The sequence below is a fragment of the Lissotriton helveticus genome, chromosome 2_1 (genome assembly GCF_964261635.1).
Source record: "Lissotriton helveticus chromosome 2_1, aLisHel1.1, whole genome shotgun sequence".
NCBI lineage: Eukaryota > Metazoa > Chordata > Amphibia > Caudata > Salamandridae > Lissotriton > Lissotriton helveticus.
The window spans coordinates 1,663,693,721-1,663,714,819 of record NC_136059.1 but is presented as its reverse complement, the minus strand read 5'-3'; positions in this window follow the sequence as shown (position 1 = coordinate 1,663,714,819).

Here is a 21,099-nt window from a genome sequence, read left to right as displayed (position 1 = left end):
AGGACCTGCAGGTGGCGTTGTCAGTACCCTGTATGCGCTCGGCGCACTGTGTGCTGCTGGGCGATTTAAATCTGCATATGGATTCAACAACTGACGCTGAAGCGTCCAAACTTCGGGATATTACCGAGATGTTTGGGCTGGTTCCTTTTATTGACAGTCCCACGCATGTCAAAGGGCACACGCTTGATTTAATCTTTTCCACCGTGCCGATTAAGGTGTCCCTCCCTTTACCGGTTCTATGGTCTGATCACTTCTTAATAAATTTTGTTCTATTGGCTGAGTGTCAGATTAGCCATAGAACTCACAAGGATGGGTCTCGCCAATCTAGAGCCTTCCACCTGGTGACAGCTGATATGCTCGCTGACGCACTCTGTTTACACCCTTGTACCATGACAGGGAACCTAGAAGCCGACCTGCTGCTAGTCCAAGACTGGCTTCAGGCAAGATTTGAAGAGCTTGCCCCTCGAAAGCCGGCTAGGACAGCCCCCTGTCAGGACTCTGCTCCTTGGTTTACCTCCATGTTACGGAAAGCGCGCCAGGACTGTAAAAGGGCGGAAAGGCTCTGGCGGCGCAAGTACGACCCTGAGGAGAAATTGAAGTACAGGGGTGTTATGAAACTATATCACAAACAGATTGCCGAAGCTAAAAAGATCTACTTTGAGCATAGAATTGATCAGGCTGATAATACGAGCCAGGAACTATTCCGTATTGTGAAAGAATTCGTGGATCCTGTTGCAAGCGCCCGTGTACATTCCCATACGGAGGAGTGGATCAGGCAGCTCGCTGACTTCTTTGTGGCTAAGATCTTAAAGATTCAGGACTCTTTTGGTAGGGTGGGGCCTCTGAAAGCTGCTGTGGCCTTGGAGAGCGATCTAAAGCTCCCCCTTCTGCTGAAATTGAGTCTGGGCCCACGCTATCGGCGTTTCCCCCGCTCTCTTGCGAAACCTCACTTGAGCTGCTTTCCCGTTTGAAATCTGGATCCCCCTTGGATGCTTGTCCGGCTAAATGCCTGAGCAATGTGGCGTCAGCTGTAAACAACTTGCTGAACCCTTTGCTCAACATGTCTTTGAGCTCCGGAGTGGTCCCTAGAGAGTGGAAGCATGCTCTCATTCTCCCGCTGATTAAAAAACCTCTGCTTGACCCCTTGCAGTTGGCCAACTATAGACCAATCTCCCTCCTCCCTGCTCTGGCGAAGGTGGCGGAGAAACATGTTCAGCATACTCTTACCACCTTCATTGAGAATAACAAACTGCTGCATGACTCCCAATATTGGCTTCCGTGCTAATTATAGCACGGAGACAGCTCTTGTGGAGGTGACCGACGCCATCAGGGAATCGCTTGATCTTGGGGGAAAGGCTATGTTGGTCTTGCTGGACCTGTCGGCGGCATTCGACACCGTCCCACACGCAGGCCTCCTTTTAAGACTCAACGAGGTAGGACTGCGGGGGACGGTGTTGGATTGGTTCCAATCATTCTTAGCCGACCGTCGACAGGTGATCTGGGCTCCACCATTCTCCGCGGAAATGCCTTCGCTAGAGGTGGGGGTGCCTCAAGGATCTATCCTGAGCCCCACCATTTTTAACATTTATATGGCCCCTTTGGCGAAGGTCGCGGAGGCATTTGGAGCCCGGGTCATTTCATACGCTGACGACACCCAGCTCCTGTTTACCTGCAAGAAGGGAGAGGTTTTTGACGGTGGCAGAATTAGAGACTGTTTGAGTGCAGTCTTTGCATGGTTTCAGCACCAGAGCTTGAAATGCAACTCGGACAAGTCCGAGCTGCTTTTTTTCGGCTGTGCCCCTGACCCTGGATGGAAGTCATGGTGGCCCCCTGACATGTTTCCTCCCGAGAAACCTTCCTCCCAAGTAAAAAATCTGGGAGTTGTGTTCGACGATAGTCTTTCTTTTCGTCCACACATTACGGGTTTAGCGGGGAAATGCTTCGGCATTCTTAAAATGGTGAGAAAATTTCTCCCATTGCTCTCCCTACAATACCGCAAGAATGTTGTTCAAGCGCTTGTGGGATCGCGTTTAGATTACGCTAACGCACTTTTTGCCAGACTGCCTAAATATCTGGTGTCCAGATTACAAACTGTCCAAAATTCAGCGGCCAGGGCAATTTTTGGCCTCCCACGGAGAGTCAGCGCCTCTCTGTTGCGTGGCAGGCTGCATTGGCTATCAATGCCTTGTAGAATCAGGTTTAAAATCCTCATGATGGCGTTTAAAGCCCTCCACTTGACGGGCCCGGCTTACCTCAGGAAGCGTATTGCCTTCTACGTTCCCCGGAGGAAATTGAGATCTGCCGACCTGGCTAAAGTGGAGGTGCCAGTGATCAAACGAGTGCGGATGGGAGGCCGGTCTTTCCAGTTTACGGCAGCTCGTTTCTGGAATGAGCTCCCTCTCTCACTTCATAAGGCTAACAATCTTCTGGCCTTTAGGAAGGAGCTGAAGACCGTCCTTTTCTCTGCGTAACCTGTGCGTTGATAGTGTATCCGCTTCTGGGTTTTCTTGGTTATGTTTCAGGTCTCTTTGCTAAAGCGCCGGGACACCCGTCCTGGGTAGCCGTGCGCTGAGCAGTATTAACATAACATAACATAGTGGGATATTGTTGGTCCTTTATGCGTCTGTGCAGAGTAGGTGGTGGTGAGTCCAGGTGTTTCTAGCAAGTGAGAGGTATTGTTTTAGAGTACATAGGTCTTTGTGATAAAGCCACATTTTGTTTATTACTTTTTTACAAAATGTTTGCTTCTGTTGACTTGCTTGTCAAGTTACTTTTTCAGTGGGATATTGTTGGTCCTTTATGCGTCTGTGCAGAGTAGGTGGTGGTGAGTCCAGGTGTTTCTAGCAAGTGAGAGGTATTGTTTTAGAGTACATAGGTCTTTGTGATGAAGCCACATTTTGTTTATTACTTTTTTACAAAATGTTTGCTTCTGTTGACTTGCTTGTCAAGTTAATTTATTAGTAAGGATTATGGCTAGCTGCACAATTACTGCTCAGCAGGTGATTGGTATGCTTTTTGAATCTTCCTCTGACCATGATTATGAGACTGACGTTGCATCTTAGGCAAAGGAGGAAGTGCATGATTTCGGCAGTGAGTATTCTGTCCACGAGGAATCATCTGTTGATGAAGCTATTCTCAGTGTGGATGAAGCTACTCCCAGTGCGGATGAAGTGCCTGTTTTAAAGGAGGACACTGATATGTCGATGGTGCAGCAAGAGGCTTCTGGATCGCAGCTTGGTGCCCCAAGGCTTCCCATCGGAAATGCTGGACTATGGGTTGATCAGCTGGTGTTGCCTGCCTTTAGTGGTGATGTAGAGTGAATTGTGATTTTTTTTTGCCAATACAGTTTTTTGGGTTGGTTATTGATGATGTGTTTTTGGCTGAGATTGTTGAGCATACTAATTTGTATTTTGAACAGTTTTTGAGGGATAACAGTGCCATAGTTAGACCCCACTCTAGAGCTACCTAGTGGACTTCAATAAATCTGGATAAAATTAAGAAGTTTTTGACTTTAACTTTTTTGATGGGCTTGATAAGAAAGCCACCCCTGGCTTTGTATTGGTCCACCAGTCCCTTGATGGCAATGGCCATATTTCCTGCAATTATGAGTCATGATCGGTATTTACTTTTACTTTGTGTTGATAATGCTTCGGCGTTGCCACTAGATCAGCCTGACTGTGACCATCTTTTAAGATTTGAGTACAAGTCCTGTGCATACGTATCAAAATTCTTGGTTCTTCTGTCAGAACCAGACAAATAGATATGGTTCAAGTAAATGATTTTGAGATCCAGTGATGTAAAACGATAGTTTATAGTTCAATCTTGATCAGTACATACAAAACTAGCCGACACGTGTTTCATCACATCGTGTGAAGAATGTGACTCTTCAGGGCTGTTGGATTCTAAAGTAGATAAATGGTGCGCAGGTCCGGTGTGAAGTCAACCCGGCTGCGGAACGAGCATAGATGGAGTAAATCTGTATGGTGAGATGGACTACCGCTAGGCAAAATAGCCGGTGAGTGGAAAAACCTCAGGACGGGTGTGTCCAGAAGGTGGTTCACGGTAAATATCTACATAGTAGATCAAAGCACCGGATAAGTGCCGCTTGCAATAACGTCGGGATCCAGGTGGTGGATCTTCTATCGCACCTGCTAGAGCGCCATTTCTTCCTGTCCTTTACCCAAACCCAATTGTTTTTCACATCTTTTAAGTACTGTCCTTGATCACTTTGTAGATCGATTTTCATAGATCTATACTCCAGGGAAAGAAACCGCTGTTGATGAGTCTTTGGTCCTGTTCAAGGGCCGTTTGGTTTTTAGGCAGTACATTCCTAGCAAGAGGGCACGTTATGGAATTACAATGTATATATTGTCTGGGAGTAGGGCAGCATATGTCTCCAATTTCCGGGTATACACTGGTAGGGATTCCACAATTGACCCCCCTGGTTGTCCGTCTACATTAGGTGTTTTTCCGAGAAAATTATATGGGAAATTGCTAGAGGACTTTTTAACAAAGGTCACCATTTGTACCTAGATAACTTCTACACTGCTGTGCAATTGTTTAAGGAATTGTTAGACGTAGATACTCTTGCTTGTGGCGCAATATGCTCTAACAGTAAAGGTTACCCAAAAGACCTTTTTTGCAAAAAGCTTGAGAGAGGACAGTGCATTGCCTTGCGTAGTGATGTACTGCTAGCTGTAAAATCTGTGGACAGGAGGGGTGTGTACTTGCTGACTACAATTGATGATGAAAGTACATCACCTGTGACTGTTTGGGGTCAGGTTGCTGAAGTGCGCAAACCTGTGTGCATTGTAGACTACAATAAGCACATGGGTGGTGTCCATAGAGTAGATCAGAGGTTGGAGCCTTATACTGCTGTTCATAAGGCTTACAAAAAAAATACCTGTAAGAGATGTAGAGTCTGTTTGTGAAGAGGTATGCAGAAGGAGAGTTGTATGCACTGTGCTGATTGTCCTTCTAATCCTGGGCTGTGTGTCCACATGTTTCAGATTGTATCACACTTAAAAGATTTTTTGGGAGCAACCGTGAGTCTGATAGTGTACTGCCTGGTCAGTATGTTTTTATATTTGATGTTCAGTTTCACAATTGGCATTAGAAAGATGTATTTAGTTACCGCTGTTATGTTTGTAGTTATAGTTTTGTATCTAGTTCCAATAGGTTTGTGTTTTCTTTCTTTGTTAAAAAAATTAATGATGGTGTGCATGGACTGGCATTTGGCATGGTGGTGTGCCTGGACTAGCACTTTCCTGGCGGTGTGCGTGGACTGGCGCTTGGCTGGCAGTATGCATGGGCTGGTGCTTCGCTGGAGGTGTGGGTGGACTGGCATTTGGATGTTGGTGTGCATGGACTGGCGCTTGACTGGTGGTATGCATAGGTTGGCATTTGGCTGGAGGTATGTGAGTAGTGACTTGCTGCTGGACATTACACACACTGCTAGCCAAATGCCACTGCACACACTACATCAACCGACAGCCGGTGTGGTTGCTGTGTCAGTCATATGGGTGTATAAAAGTGATGGGCCCTTGAATGGCGCTGTCTGTTGATGTGAATGTTGTAATGTGCTTGGCCAGCGTTTGTCATGTATGAAAGGTGTGTGAATGGCCTGTAAAGAGGTTGGTGCCTTACCGTGGCTGTACAGTGCATGGGCTGCTAGTTATTGGTTCAGGTTTTTAACCTTTTAATTATTACCAGTGCATTTAATTTTTGTGAAATCTCTTGTTAATAAAAATAAACATTTTGAACCTTTCACTCACCATCATGCCAAATCCAACCAGTATGTGTATGTACTGAGGAACAAATCGATAGGCAGTCATATTTATCTTGTCTGTCTTTCTGTGCTAAGGTGGAGTTTTTCTGTAGGGAAAATCTACCAGCTTTAGATATTTTTGAAAACTGAAAAAAATGGGTAGTACTGGGTGGTGTGCCATTCATGGATCTCACATTTTTTTTAACTCACAATGCCATGCAAACCTCAAAATGTGATACTAGTCACACATTTCCCTTGCATTACTGTGTCATAATCTTCTGGTCTCAGAAAAAACACAAATTTCCTAACAACCAGCGTTTTCCCAGGTCTCCCGATAAAAATGGTACCTCACTCATGTGGGTGGGCCAAGTCCCTGCGGCAGGCAAGGGCCCAAAACATATTGTGGAAGAATCAAAATTACCTATCATAAAACGACCTGGTTTTGCAAGAGGGGTCAACTGGGTTTTTGGCCCCGGGCTTGGCCGCCCTCTAGGAAAACCTACCAAACCCACACATTTCTGAAAACTAGAAGCCCGGGGTAGTCCAAGGATGTATGGCTTGTGAGGACCCCCCCCCCAATGTTTTCCTACCCAGATTGCCCTGCAAACCTCAAATTTTTCTCCAACTTTGGTGTGGATAAGTTGCGGGATCACCGGGCTGACACAAACTTCCTACCAGCCAGCGTTTACCCAGGTCTCCCATTAAAAATGGTACCTCCCTTGTATGGGTGGGCCAAGTACCTGTGACAGACAGGGCCCAAAACGTATTGTGAAGACATCAAAATTACCTATGACAAAACGACCTGGTTTTGCAAAGGGGGGGTCACCTGGGTTTTTGGTCCCGGGCTTAGGGGCCATCAAGGGAAAACAACAAAACCTAGACATTTTTGAAAACCAGACACCCGGGAGAATCCAGGGAGGTATGGCTTGCGTGGACGCCCCAACGTTTTCCTACCCAGAATCCCCTACAAACCTCAAATTTAGCTGAAAAAATCAAATTTTCTGATTTCTGTGTGGGAAAATTGTGGGGTCACTGGGCTGACGCAAATGTCCTACCACCCAGCGTTCCCCCAGGTCTCCCAATAAAAATGGTACTTCACTTGTGTGGGTGGGCCAAGTACCCGCAAAAGGCAAGGTCCCAAAACATATTGTAGAGATGTCTTAATCGCCTTTCACAAAACAATCTGCATTTGCAAAGGGGCACATGCGTTTTTGGTCCCGGGCTCCGCGACCATCTTGGGAAACCTACCAGACCCACACATTTCTGAAAACTCGACACCCCGGGGAGTCCATGGATGAGTGGCTCGCATGGATCCCCGAACGTTATCCTGCCCAGAATCCACTTCGAATCTCACATTTTGTCCAGAAAAAAAACAAATTTCCCACACATTTCTGTGTGGGAACGTTGTGGGATCACTGGGCTGACACAAATTTCCAATCACCCAGAGTTCCCCCTGCTCTCCCACATAAAATGATACCTCACTTGTGCATAAAGTTCACTGTGCTCTGGGTTACTGCTCTCCCAGCGCACAGCTCCACCTACGGCTCACCTAGGCAGGGCTCGCCCTCTGTCTGCTCCGCTATTCACAGCGGCTTGCCTGCCTTCATTTCTCTGATCTACTTTCTCCTTTTTCTTTTCCTCATTCCTCTTTTTTGCCTTCATTTCTCTGATCTACTTTCTTCTGATTCTTTACCTCATTCCTCTCTTTTACTTTACTTTATTTTCTCCTTTACTTAAACTTTATTTTAGATTTCTGCCTCCCTCTACCACTTTTTCCTGCTGCTGCTGCCCCCGTGATCCCCTCCAGCATGTTCCCACTCCCGCTCCCTTCTCCCAGCTGTCTCTCCCTCCCCGACCCCTATTTAACTGCTGCCGCTGCATGCTCAGATTAGCAAGACACCTCAGGGTTTCTGATCTACACACTCCTGTTTATTTACCTCATTCCTCTTTTTTCTTTACTTTATTTTCTCGATTACTTGATCTTTATTTAAGATTTCTGCCTCCCTCAACTGCTGCCCCTCCCGTGTGTTCCCACTCCGCTCCCGCCTTCTAGCTCTCCCGCCCCCTGGACCCCTGCAAAAAATCAAGGCCATCTATGACAGCATTCGACGATGACAACCTTCACGAGGTACCCACTCCCACCGCCCCCCACACCACGCATCCGACACTGGATAACTGGACCGCCCTCAGCATCGAAGACACCCTCAAGACTATGAAGACAACACACTTGCGGGCCCCCACAGACCCCTGCCCCACCACATCTATCACAGAGCCACAGACATCAATGCCCCGAGCTTCAACGAATCATCAACTGCTCCCTCAAGACTACCTCTTTCCCCGATGACTGGAAACATGCCGAGATCAACCCTCCCCTGAAAAAACCCTCAGCAGACCCCCCGACCTCAAGAACTTCAGACCGTTCTCCTTACTCCCATATCCGGCAAAGGTTATTGGAAAAAAGTCGTCAACAGTCAACTCGCCTCCTTCATGGAAGAAAACAACATCCTTGACTCCTCCGAGTCAGGTGTCAGGAAGAATCAGAGAACTTAAACTGCCCTGCTCGCCGTGACAGACGACATCCGCTCCCTTCTTGACAGAGGAGAGACTGTGGCCCTCATCCTACTGGACCTCTCCGCCGACTTCGACACAGACTCACACCACACCCTAGCCCACAGGCTCCACAGCACAGGAATCCAGAAAAAGGCCCATTACTGGATCCACTCATTCCTCACCAGCAGAACGCGGCGAGTCAGACTCCTTCCTTTCCACTCGGAACCAAGGATCCTCCATCAGCCCCACCCTGTTTAACATCTACATGGCCCTCTCACATCCATCTTCAGATCTCACGGACTCAACATAGTATCATACGCAGATGACACCCAACTCATCCTCTCACTATCCAACTTACCCAACATCCCCAAACACAACTTTCAAGAAGGAATGGAAGCAGTCCCTAGATGGATGAAAAACAGCTGCTTACAACTCAATACGGAAAAAACCGAAGTACCCATCATGGGCTCGATCCCGATCCTTGGAACAACACCTGGTGGCCCCCAAGCCCTTGGGAATCCTCCCTCCCCCATGAACCACGCACACAACCTCGGAATAATCTTGGACTCGGAACTCAAACTGGACCGCCAGATCAACGCTGTCACCTCGTCCTGCTACCCCACCCTCCGCCTACTCCTACACCTTCAATAGGAATCCCCTTGAACACATGAAAACCGTCACCCACATCCTCATCATCAGCAGACTGGACTACGGCAATGCACTCTACCCTGGGATCAACAGGAACATCACTACTAAACTCTAGAACATCCAGAGCGCCCCTGCAAGACTAGTCCTTAACCTACCACACTACTGCCACATCAGCCAACACCTACAGATGCTACACTGGCGAGAAGAGAATCACTTTCAAACTTCTCACCAATGCCCACAAATTCCTCCAAACACTGGACCAACCTACTTGAACCACCGCCTCTCGTTCCACGCACCCCAAAGATCCTCCGCTCAGTTCAGCTCTCTCTTGTGATGGTACCACTCATCAAGAAGACCAGAACAGGAGGATGCTCCTTCTCCAACCTAGTGGCCAAAGCATGGAACACCCTCCCTCTCCACCTCCGACAGACACCAACACTTTCCAAGTTCTGAAGGACCCCAAGACCTGGCTCTTGGATGAATCACCATGAACATCCGGGAGCTGCATTTACCTCAGCGCCTTGGGACCCTCTCGAGTGAGTAGCTGCGCTTTATAAACCATCAATTGATTAATTGCTTGCTATACCCTTAATCCCTATGTTTTTGGCCCTTCCTAGTCGCAGGCTGTTTGCACACCCACACAAGTGAGGTATAATTTTTCTCTGGAGACTGAGGGGAACCCTGTGTGGCAGGACATTTGTGGCGGCATGATGATCCCACACAGAAATGTGAGGAAAATGCGATTTTCTTTCAGCTATATTTGAGGTGTGCAGGGAATTCTGGTTGGGAAAACCTTGGGGTATCCACATAAGGCACACATCCATGTACTCCCTGGGTGCCTTGTTTTAAAAAATCTCTGGGTTTGGTAGGTTTCCCTAGATGGCATTCAAGCCCAGGGAAAAAAAACCCCGGTGACCCCGCTTGCAAAACTAGGTGGTTTTGTGATAGGTAATTTTCATGTCTCCACAATACGTTTTGGGCCCTTGCCAGTCGCAGGCACTTGGCCCACTCACATAAGTGAGGAACGATTTTCATCAGGAGACCTGGGGGAACAATGGGTGGGTGAAAGTTTGTGGATCCACACAGAATCCAGAATAATTTGGTGTTTTTTCCAAAGTTTGAGGTTTGTAAGGGATTCTGGGTAACAGAACCTGGTGAGAGCCACATAAGTAACCCCATCCTTGATTCCCCTTGGCATCTAGTTTAACAAAATGTATGGGTTTGCTAGGTTTCCCTAGGTGCCGGCTGAACTGGAGTACAAAAATCCACAGGTAGACACTTTGCAAAAAAAAGGTCAGTTCTCATTGTAAAAATGTGGTGTGTCCAGATTGCAATATGGGCCGTTTCCTATCAGGGGCTCTAGGCCTACCCACACAAGGGAGGTGCCATTTTTATTGGGAGACTTTGGGGAATGCTGGGTTAATGGAATTTTGCAGATCCACGCACATTTCAGAACTTTCCATCACAGACATGTGAGAAAAATGTGTTATTTTTATAAAGTTTGAGGTTTGCAAGGGATTCTGGGTAGCAGAACCTGGTGAGAGACACACAAATCACCCCGTCCTGGATTTCCCTGGGTGTCTAGTTTCAAAAACATATAGGTTTGCTAGGTTTCCCTAGATGACGGCTGAGCTAGGGTTCAAAATCCAAAGTTAGGCACTTTAGAAAAAAAGGGTCAGTTTTCACTGTAAAAATGTGGTGAGTCCACGCTGAGTTTCGGGCCATTTCCTGTCGTGGGCACTAGGCCTACCCACACACGTGAGGTGCCATTTTTATAGGCAGACTTTGTGAAATGCTGGATGAGTAGAGGTTTGGGGATTCACGCAGATTCCAGAACTTTCCATCACAGAAATGTGATGAAAATGTGTTTTTTTTTCTACAAAGATTGAGGTGTGCAAGGAATTCTGGGTAAAAGAACCTAGTGAGAGCTACACAAGTCACCCCAAATCCAAATTATAACTGCATGGGTATCTGCGAAGGTTAAGTAAATTGACCCTTGAGTATGTGAGTAGTGTAGTGTGGCAGCAGCCTGGCTGGCACTGGCCATGCTCTTGGCCATAGATGGGCATGCCTCTGCCGCATCTCTGGCATACCAGCAGCGCATCCCCTCAATCAATCAATCAATCAATCAATCAATCAATCAATGAGGGAATTATACGCGCATTACTCACCCATGAGGGTCAAAAGGCCCTGGGAGGGAGGGAAACCACTGTTCCGTTTACCCGAAGAGCCAGGTCTTGAGTGCCTTCCTGAAGGTGTTCAGGGAGGGGGTGCATCTGATGTCGATAGGGAGCTTGTTCCAGGTCTTGGATGCAATGTAGGAGAAGACTCTTCCACCTGTTCTGGTTCTGCGGATGCACATGGTTTCGGCGAGGAAGGCTGATTGGATGTTTCTCTTGGGTACGTGGAAGGAGATTCTCTCGTTGAGGTATTGGGGTCCGGTGTTGTGGAGGCATTTGTAGGCATGGGTGAGTATCTTCAAAGTGACTCTCTTTTCGACAGGGAGCCAGTGGTGGTTCTGTAGGTGTTGGCTGATGTGCTTGTGTCTGGGGATGCGAGGACAAGTCTGGCTGCGGTGTTCTGTATCATCTGGAGCTTGCGGAGTAGGGACTTGTTGATGCCGGAGGCAAGGGCGTTACCGTAGTCCAATCTGCTGGTTATGAGTGTGTGGGTGACTGTCTTTCTTGACTCGGGGGGATCCATTTGAAGGTCTTTCGGAGGATGCAAAGGGTGTTGAAGCAGCTGGACGTGACAGCGTTGACCTGCTTGTTCATGGAGAGGGAGGTGTTGATTATGATGCTGAGGTTTCCGGCATGTTTGCGGCATGTCTGAATCTAAATGTCCCTAGAAAGCAAATGATGTGGATCTCGAGCCACTAGAGTGCCGATAGCAAAATAGTATCTTAGTACTGGGACCACTTAAATAAAAATGCCCACAATTTACCAATTAGCATCCCTCCACACCATCTACTGAACAACACATGGTATTTTTAAAACCGGTTAACAGCCAGATTTCTAGAACACATTGAAATCACATCTTAAAGTCACTGCTCGTCTGCGGCATGTCTGAGTTTAAATGCCCCCAAAAAGGAAATGTTGCGGGTATCCAGCCACTAGAGCTCTGACTGCAAAATGGCATCTTAGTGCTGGTATAACTGAATAACTCACAATATTCTTAAAATAGATTAGCAACAAGATTTCTAAAACACATTCAAATTGCACCTATAAGTTGCTCATTCAAAAACATTACTGAAAAAATAAAACGATTTTTTAAAACTATTACATTATATATTTTATATGGGGTGGAAGCTCCCCTGCCATACATTCTAAGGATATTGAAATTCACAAAGATCTGTGAAAACATAGAGGAAAGAGGCCAACTTATTCCTTACAATACTATTCCTTGAAATACATGATCACATCATAATCCTTGCCACAAACCACTTATATGCTCTTGTATATGAAAGATATAGGATGTTTGTAAGACAAGTTTTTAAATACAATTAAATCATTTGATTTCACTAAATTTGGACACATCTGTGCCATGCTCAAAAACATTTCTTTTATTTATTTTTATGATAAAAGGTCCATTAAAAATTATAAAAAGTTATAAAGAAAGGGTTGATCTTTGTAGTGCCTTTTAAACTTGGCAACAGATGTCAGTGAAGTTTTTACATTATATACCTAACATGACTTCAAAAATTAAGCATAAACACAGTATATCCAACATCAGAAAAAATTACAACATTTCTATAAAATAGATATGAATTATTTGTTATACTATCATTGTTAATTTTGCCAAATTACTATTCTCTAATATGTGTGGTCATGTGTCATGACACAAGTGACAATGCATTATGCAGGATCTTTATTTGAGTTAAAGTCAGTAATATTGAAATCACTGCTTTTCATCACAAGTCATGAACTCAAACCACTCTATTTTCACTCATGAACCACTCAAATCCATTGGTAAGCTATGTCTCAAGTACATTTTTTCTATTGGCAATTTATAATTTACATTTTTGTGACATCATTGAAATGTTTGTGAGCAATAGCGCACATACATCACCTATTGTTTCAAAAAATGTGTCATTTATTTTTGTTGCTGTTCAAGAACATTTAAAAGGATTAAAAAATATACATTAACCCACTTCTTATGAAGGAAATACAACATTAAAGATAGATGTCAGCACTTCAATATATTAACTGTGTTAAGATAATGTGTTTCTTAGATTTAGAGCAGGGGTTTCTAAACTTTTCAGTATGAGGGTCACATCGTAGATTTTACAATTATTCTTGGGCCGATAAAAACAGTTGTATAAATGAATGAATAAACTTAGTCTGGGCGGTGAACTCCACTCGCGAAGTTTGCAGAGTTTCTGCACTCCTCATTACACGGAGCTCGCGGAGTTCCCATAACCTCCGCTCCACTCATGGAGTTTGTGGAGTTTTCTGCACTCCACATCTTGTGGAGCTCGTGTAGTTCCCAAAAACTCTGCTCCGTGTAGCGCAGTTTTGTCCCTCACTTACGTTCATCAACGTCAAGTTGGCGAGCACGAGAGAGGAAAATCCACCTCCCAGCGAGATTTTCCCTCATTCGCAATCGTCAACATCAAGTTGGTGAGCGCGAGCATAGAAATTCAACCTCCTGGCAAGATTTCTCAATGCGGGCAGGCAGATTTCTCATTGCGAGTGGTCGCCTATGCTCGCGACCGCGCACGTTGAGAAACCATCCACTTGCGTTGAGAAATCTGCATCTCGAGTAAAAATCTACTTGAAGAGCAGAAAGGAAACAGCACCCACTTGTGCTGTGCATGATGCCGTTTCCGATGATTGCACAGTGCGGACAAGCACCTGGCAATGAAAATCACCACAAACTGCATTTATCTAAAGAAACTCCGTCTCTTACCGAGCTCCGCGTAGTGCGGTGGAGTATTTTTTGCCCTTTGCAGCGTTCCGCACAGTGGAACTTCGCGATATTCCACCAGGCTTAGAATAAACTTTTAATGAGTGAATAATTAAGGTTGACTTGGATCTTTTTTGTAATCAGCATATGATTCAGAACAAAAGAGAAATGTTACAATTACAAAGAAGCAATCCTGTGCTCAAACTGAGAAATGGTGTATAGTGGGTTTAACTGTTAAAAATTAGCAATAAACAATTACTTAATGGTAGATAAGAAAAACAGACTACTCATTCTTCAATTAATTTCAAATACTCAAATTTACAAATTTGCATAAAATGAGAATGTATCCAATTTTGTGTTGCACACAGTAAGAAAAGTAAACACACTTCAAGAAAGAACTTCAGTTAAACAAAGAAAACAAATTCAAAATAAACTAGAGTAGTAATAAAGGTGGACAAAAATAAATTCAATTTGCACCTTTCTACACAATTCTGGCAATTGGAGTTTTCAATCGTAAACAACAAAACAAGAAGCACAAGATTAATGGGAATGATGGAACTGATTTTGTTTATTTCGAAATATCACTAAACTAAGGTTTTCAAACTTTAAGAACCAATTATTAGAATGGACTTCAAATGCTCATCAGATACATTTGCTCAATATTTGGAGTTGACATGCTTTATTTTTGAAAATGTTCATTAGAGACTAAGGAGACAAATTGTAATTCTTTGTTTACAGGTGTATGTGTGTGAGCTAGATCAGAAGTTTCCAATCTACGGCCAGGGGACCCCATGCGACCCACACACAATTTTATCTGGCCCACAGCAAATGTATCATTAATAGGCTGGTATGTAATTATTATGTTGGTTTCCAAAGCCTCAGATTCTGATGATCAAAGGGAAATATATATCTAATTCCTTTGGCAGCCTGTAGGCGGCAGCAGACCCTCTTGATTCTTCTCTATTGTACATTTTGGACCAGCAATGTTGTGTATGTCAGATCTTCGAAAAACACACATTTTGTTTGAGCGAATAGTCCATGCTGCAGAATGCTGTAGACTGAGCACGTGTCCTTTAGGGCACACTGTATGATGTGACCTTCCTGAGATTCATTTTACACAGATGTCTTGACCATTTTATTTGGTAACATTTCCAACCATTACTGAAAAATATATATATGATTTGAGTTTTTTAAGCATAAAGTTATATATTTCACATGGGATAAAACACCTCTGTCATACATTCTAAGCATATTGCAACTCTCAGAATTATGTGACAACATAGGGAAAAGAGGCCAAATAATTTCTTATAATACCATTCCTTGTAATACACACCATAACCCTTCCCACAAATCACTTATATCCTTGATGTGACACTTTTTCATATGAAAGAGATAGGATGTGTGTAAACATGAAGAATAGAATTAGAATCTTGAGTATAGAATTCAATACACCTGTGGGCATTTAAATATTTGTTGCAAAAAGACTATTATTAGAACTACATTAGTACAAATCAGAAGGTTTGAAAAAATGGTGCTGCTCAAAATGCATGGAATCATGCAGAGATATTCTGTTTTTCCTGTAAGTACCTAAGGAAAAGTAAACATGTTTCCATAAATGTCTCTTTTCTGATTATCACTGTTCATCTTGAAAAACAGAGAAGAAGGAAGAAAGGCCTAACTTTGTGCAGCTTTATTATGCTCTGTGACCTGACATTCACTGCTGCTGCTGGCTCTGGGAGTAAGCATTGTGACATCGGAACTCATCTGTAAAATGTTATTACTGTTGAGTGGCAAAATAATTTCTTTATTACAGGTGACTATGGTTGTCATAAGGAAATTAAAAACCAACTTTTAGACAGGGATTGCAGGCTTCCATGTAATATACAATTCATAAATATTCATAAAAGTGTAAACTTATAAATAAAACAAATTTTTACATTTAAATCTGTTTAAAAAAACTTGAGAAATTTAGTAAAATTTAAAATTGAGTTATGTTTGTCTAATAGGTTCTCAGTGGAATTGCTATAAAAAGTTAGACAATTCTTAGATTAAATTGCCACATTGACCCCTTCAATCAAACCCACTATACTAAGTCAACCTTCACTCCCACCCTTATTTTTACTTTAAGTAGCTTGTAAAAAAATGAAAAAGTTGTGTTTTACAGAATATTGTTTTTTATAGATGCGTGAAAGTTTGTATTAATGGGACATATTAAGCATCAACATGAATCAAGAAAAAACACCTTAACTGTCAGAGAATGGGAAGATTACAAGATGCAAGACTCATCTGTGTATGGCTAACCAAATTAATGTTGAGCGAGGCAGGGCTTCATCTCTGTCAGGCAATGAGACAATGCTTTCATGGGAAGGAAGTCTGACATGGAACAAAATAGGTTGTTGCAACTTTCTTGAATGCCAAAGTGCTGCATTATAACCACTACATCAACCTACTACTAAACATCAATCAGAACCAGGTGTGAACAGCTAGTCTTCTATGGGAGGTTGAGGACTCACATTGCTATGTGAATAGGTATTGATGATGATTGTTCTAGTTTGCTGATCTTCAACTCATATTAAACAGTGGCCATGGGAGGAGATGCCTCGTTAGTTATGCAGGGCTCTCACGTGCTTATTCAGCCCCTTGTGCTGTACTGGAATGGGGGATCTCGGAACTGATGTGGTGAAGATACCAAACCAGTCAGTGAAACAAGGGGCAAAAGACCTCCAGGTCATAAAAAACGTATTACAAGTTGGAGAAGTAACCAAGTATACTCATACACAAGACCGAAATGGAACGTATAACCAGTTCAGAGAGAAATCTGCAACCAGAATATAAAATCTTAGCAAACAGCTGCTACACGTTGTCACCAACTAGCACAGAGATTTTTCACATTTAAATAATCGCAATGGCTAAACAGAAAAATAAATATGGGCGAAGAAAACGCTGGAATGTTTCAATCTTCTCTATATGTCATTTCAAAATGCAAATTATGAAGAGAAATAAATAGATGTATATTGAAAACCACATCATGTTGTCAATATTAATAATACCATGGCAGCCTTGCTCACAAATGTCAGCAAATATTATGAAACATTATCAGAATATAACATTTCCACGTTCAAATAAATGGATGCATGCGCAGGATGCATAAGAGTGAGGTGACCTGTATTAAATTTGATTGAGAATTTTATAGCACATCTTGACATTAATCATTATTTTGAGAAAATGTTGACCAGCCTGGGTCTCATTGTGCTATTTTCAGAAAGACTATTCAATGGTTCATTGATTCCTCTTTAATGCAGTAGGGCTATCTTAACAAGATGCTTTTGAGGCTTCCCAGTGGAGGGTGTGGTGGGTTGAAGTTAGAGCAGAGTATAAAAGTATGGGTAAAAAGCATCTATAGTTTACAAACAAAAAGCCTATCAAACCCAGTTAACTGTGGATGTTGTGGCACTTGCTTATGTGTTAACATACCAGATTTTGAAATTGTTCAGGAAAAGGATTAAGAGGTGTTAAACAGGAAAGCATTATTAAAAGTGCTGATGTACCTATTAATGTTTGGAGACAAACTGGTTCTTCAGGCGTCATATTATTATCCTGTTTTCTGTGTTGCTGAGGTGCAGAAGGGATCTGTGTGTTCTTTCATTTGTGTTTTTGTACACGTACATTAGCTCAAAAATAGTTAGTGTAAGCTTTTCTGAAAACCAAGCTCGGAACATGAACATGACCTTTTACCACTGCACAGATTGCACATAACAATTACTTTACACAGTGATGCACCTACACTAATTGTTATGAGGTCTTATCAATGTGAATTTACCACACTGCACAAATGTGACCCCTTGTATGCTGGTTTTGGTTAAATATCTTTTATTAAAATGAGTGCACATGAAAATACACCGTAGTATGACACACTTATGCAGATATGGAGAGCATAACATACTATTTCTTACCGTTGTTTGGGAAGGGAATGGAAACCATAACTCACAAAAGACTTTGCCTCTTGTGAATCATGGACCATCCCCACACTCAACAATGGTATCAATGGTATTGAATCTTATATATTACTTACTTTCGGTCGCCAGTAGGTAGTTATAGTTAGGACCACAGTTTCCATAGGAAAAAAGTTTTTTGTTTTGCAAATAACTTTGGTACCATTTGACGATTCTTGACGAAATTTTGAATACCTTCCCTTTTTTAGTTCAGCTGCTGTGTGGAGAGATTCGGAGTGATCGGTCAAGCAGGGTCTGAGAAAAAAAGGGGTCCCAAAACGCGTTTTCGCCATGTTATGTCTATGGAGATTTTTAATTTTTGAACATGGCTACAGCCTGAACCGCTGAACGGAATTACACCAAATTTGGTAGAAGTCTAGATGTTGGTCCAGAAAGAGTGTTATTTGTGATATTTTGTAAATCCGTTCAGTAGAGATATTTAATTTTAAAAAATATAGATATCTGGGGATGCGAGTCCTTGCAGTGGACTCGCAGATCCTACTGAAATTTGATTGGCTGGCAACACTTCAAACAGGAAGGGTTTGTAGCTATTTTGGGACTAGTCTTAAAGCTGGGTCCCACAAAAAAAGTAAAAAAAATACAGAAAAGGGGGCGGGTAGGAATTCTCTGACACCCCCAGATATGGCTGGGGGGGTCCCACAGAGACCCCGACATTTGTTAAAAGCATTTTCTTTTGCCATGAATTTGCAGGTTGATCCATGCAAATTAAACAAAACTGCACTTCTTTTACAAGAACCCCCCGGTGGGCTAAATCCCAGGAGCATGTTAAGAATAAAGGAGGGGCACATTGGGTCCTCCCCCTAGGGTTTATGTAAATGCTAAGGACCACCACCTCCCCGGGGTATTTGTTTTGGTTTATGTGGGGGTACCCAGACAGCACCACCCGCGCCCCAGGGAGCACCACCTCCCACATGGCCCTCCTCCTGGAGCCAAAGATGGCCCTGGGGACCGCCACTCCCAGGGCCGGCTCCTGCTATGTCCCAGGGTGCCTGTCCCCTGGACGTAGCTGTTTGTTATGGCTTGGCAGGAGCTTCACCGCCCACTAAGCCATAGCAAACTCTGCCCCGCCTCTAGCAAGCAAGAGCATTGAACCGGAGCAGAATTGCTTTTGGACAGAGGGAGACGCATGTTCAGCAGCTCCCTCTGTTCAAAAGCAATGCCTGCTCCCACAGGGGAGCTGGCAGGGACCATGGGGGCCTTTAAGCTCCCCCGTGGTCCCTGTGGTGAGTGGCTGCCTAGGAGACAACCATTTTAAATGGCCAGGCCCAGGGAGATGGAATCCCCTGGGCCCAATTCACCCCATCTGTAAATAACTACCCCTCCTGATACCTCCAGTAAATCCCACACAGCATGGTTTGCTGAGAGGTCATCAGCTGCCACGCCTCCTTTCCCCACCACTCTGAAAACACGCCTCCTGGCTCACTGTTGGTTGAGGGGTGAAGTCCCCTTGGTTCTAGAGGGTCCTTGGAGGCCCAACAAGCCCTCCTGTTACCTCCAGTATGTCTCACACAGTGGAATAGCTTGGAGGTCTTACTGGAGGCCACACCCCTTTTCTCCACCACTCTGCAAATGTGCCTCCTGGCACACTGCTGGTAGGGGGATGAAGTCCCCTTAGCTCCAAAGATTCCTTGGGGGCCAACTAGCCCTCCTGTTACCTGCAGTAAGCTCCACTCACTGGAATTGCTGAGAGGTGTTCGAAGGCCCCACCTCGTTTTCCACCACTCACCGTGTAATGAGTGATGTAATATGTCAGGTCGTAGGCAGTTCATTGCGAGTGCATGAGTCATAGTAACTCAGCTAACTATAACGGCTGCATTTCACTGGTTTTGTATGAGTGACACCTGAGCCTAACTATAACGTCCCTGTAACCTTTGTTTTTTTCAGTGAATTTCTAAGGTTTTTTTAATTCCGTTTCCTAACTAGGGGGTCATTAGGATGGCGGACGGACTTTGTCTGTCCGCCATCCTGTCGTGGGCAGGAACCGTCCGCCATAAGGGCGGAGTTCCGGTGCCTCGAATTAGGATGCACCCGCCACAGTGGTGGGTGCATCCCGCATTTTTAACATTGCGGCGGGTGGTGACGAAAGCAACGTCCGCCGCAATGCCAAAAATGCATGTTGTGCGTTTCAAAGCACAACATGACAGGCGCAGTGCCTACCATGTTGTACTTTGAAACGCAGGGGCCCCCATGTGCACCCACCACCTCCCCCTTCATCAAAGCAAAGACTGTATGCCTTTCCGTGGCGGCATTGCCGCCATGGAAAGGCATTCCCCAAGGCACATCCTAATATGGCTGGTGGTGTCTGATAGACACCACCACCATATTAGAACTTTTCCACCACGGTCGCCAAGGCGACCGCGGCGGAAAATTGGCGGACGGTCTTCCCATCCGCCGCGGACCCCCCAGCCATCCTAATGTGCCGGGGGGTCATTTCTGTGAGGATGGCGGACGGATTTTCCCCACCAGGCTGGCGGTGGCTACCGCCAGCCCGGCGGGGGCAATCCGTCCGCCATCCTAATCGACCCCTATAATTGGCCTGTAAATTTTGTTTTTTCTGTGAATATCCATGGTTTTTCAAATTATAGTTCCCAACTATAAGAACCTCACCTGCAGACAAGAGTTTCAAAATGCTAGTGGTGAAAAGTGCAAATATATTAATTTCCATGTGAATAGTGGCAATGTGCAAAAAGTGGAATCCTACTAGTAAATAAACACCCCCACACCCTAAGACCTTTTCTTATTGCATGTCTTTCTTTCAAATAGAAAACAAATGGCCAAGTAGCAAGTAGACATGATCTACTCTCCGTGAAGTCTTTAAAGATGTTAGCCACAGGCATATATCTATATGCTTCTTGTTTTTGAGACATTATTAGAAACCTTAGATGTCACAGCAGCACTAACAGCCTCCATCAAGAAAAGCCTGATACAAAATTCTATCCCTCTTACATTTACATGGAAACTCACATTTATCATTTATTTATTTGTGTGTTTTGTAAAGCGCGCAGTTGCCCCAACGGGGCGTCCCGAGGCTAATAGATCAGGTAGCACAGGACGCAGATAAGAACTTAGGAACCAAAGAGTAAGGTCTTGAGGGATTTACGGAATTCAAGTTCGGACCGACTTGAGCGTAGGGGCAGCGGAAGCTTGTTCCAACGCTCTGAGGCACAGACTTTGAATGTTTTACCTCCCATTCGGGTTCTTTTAAATCTGGGGGTC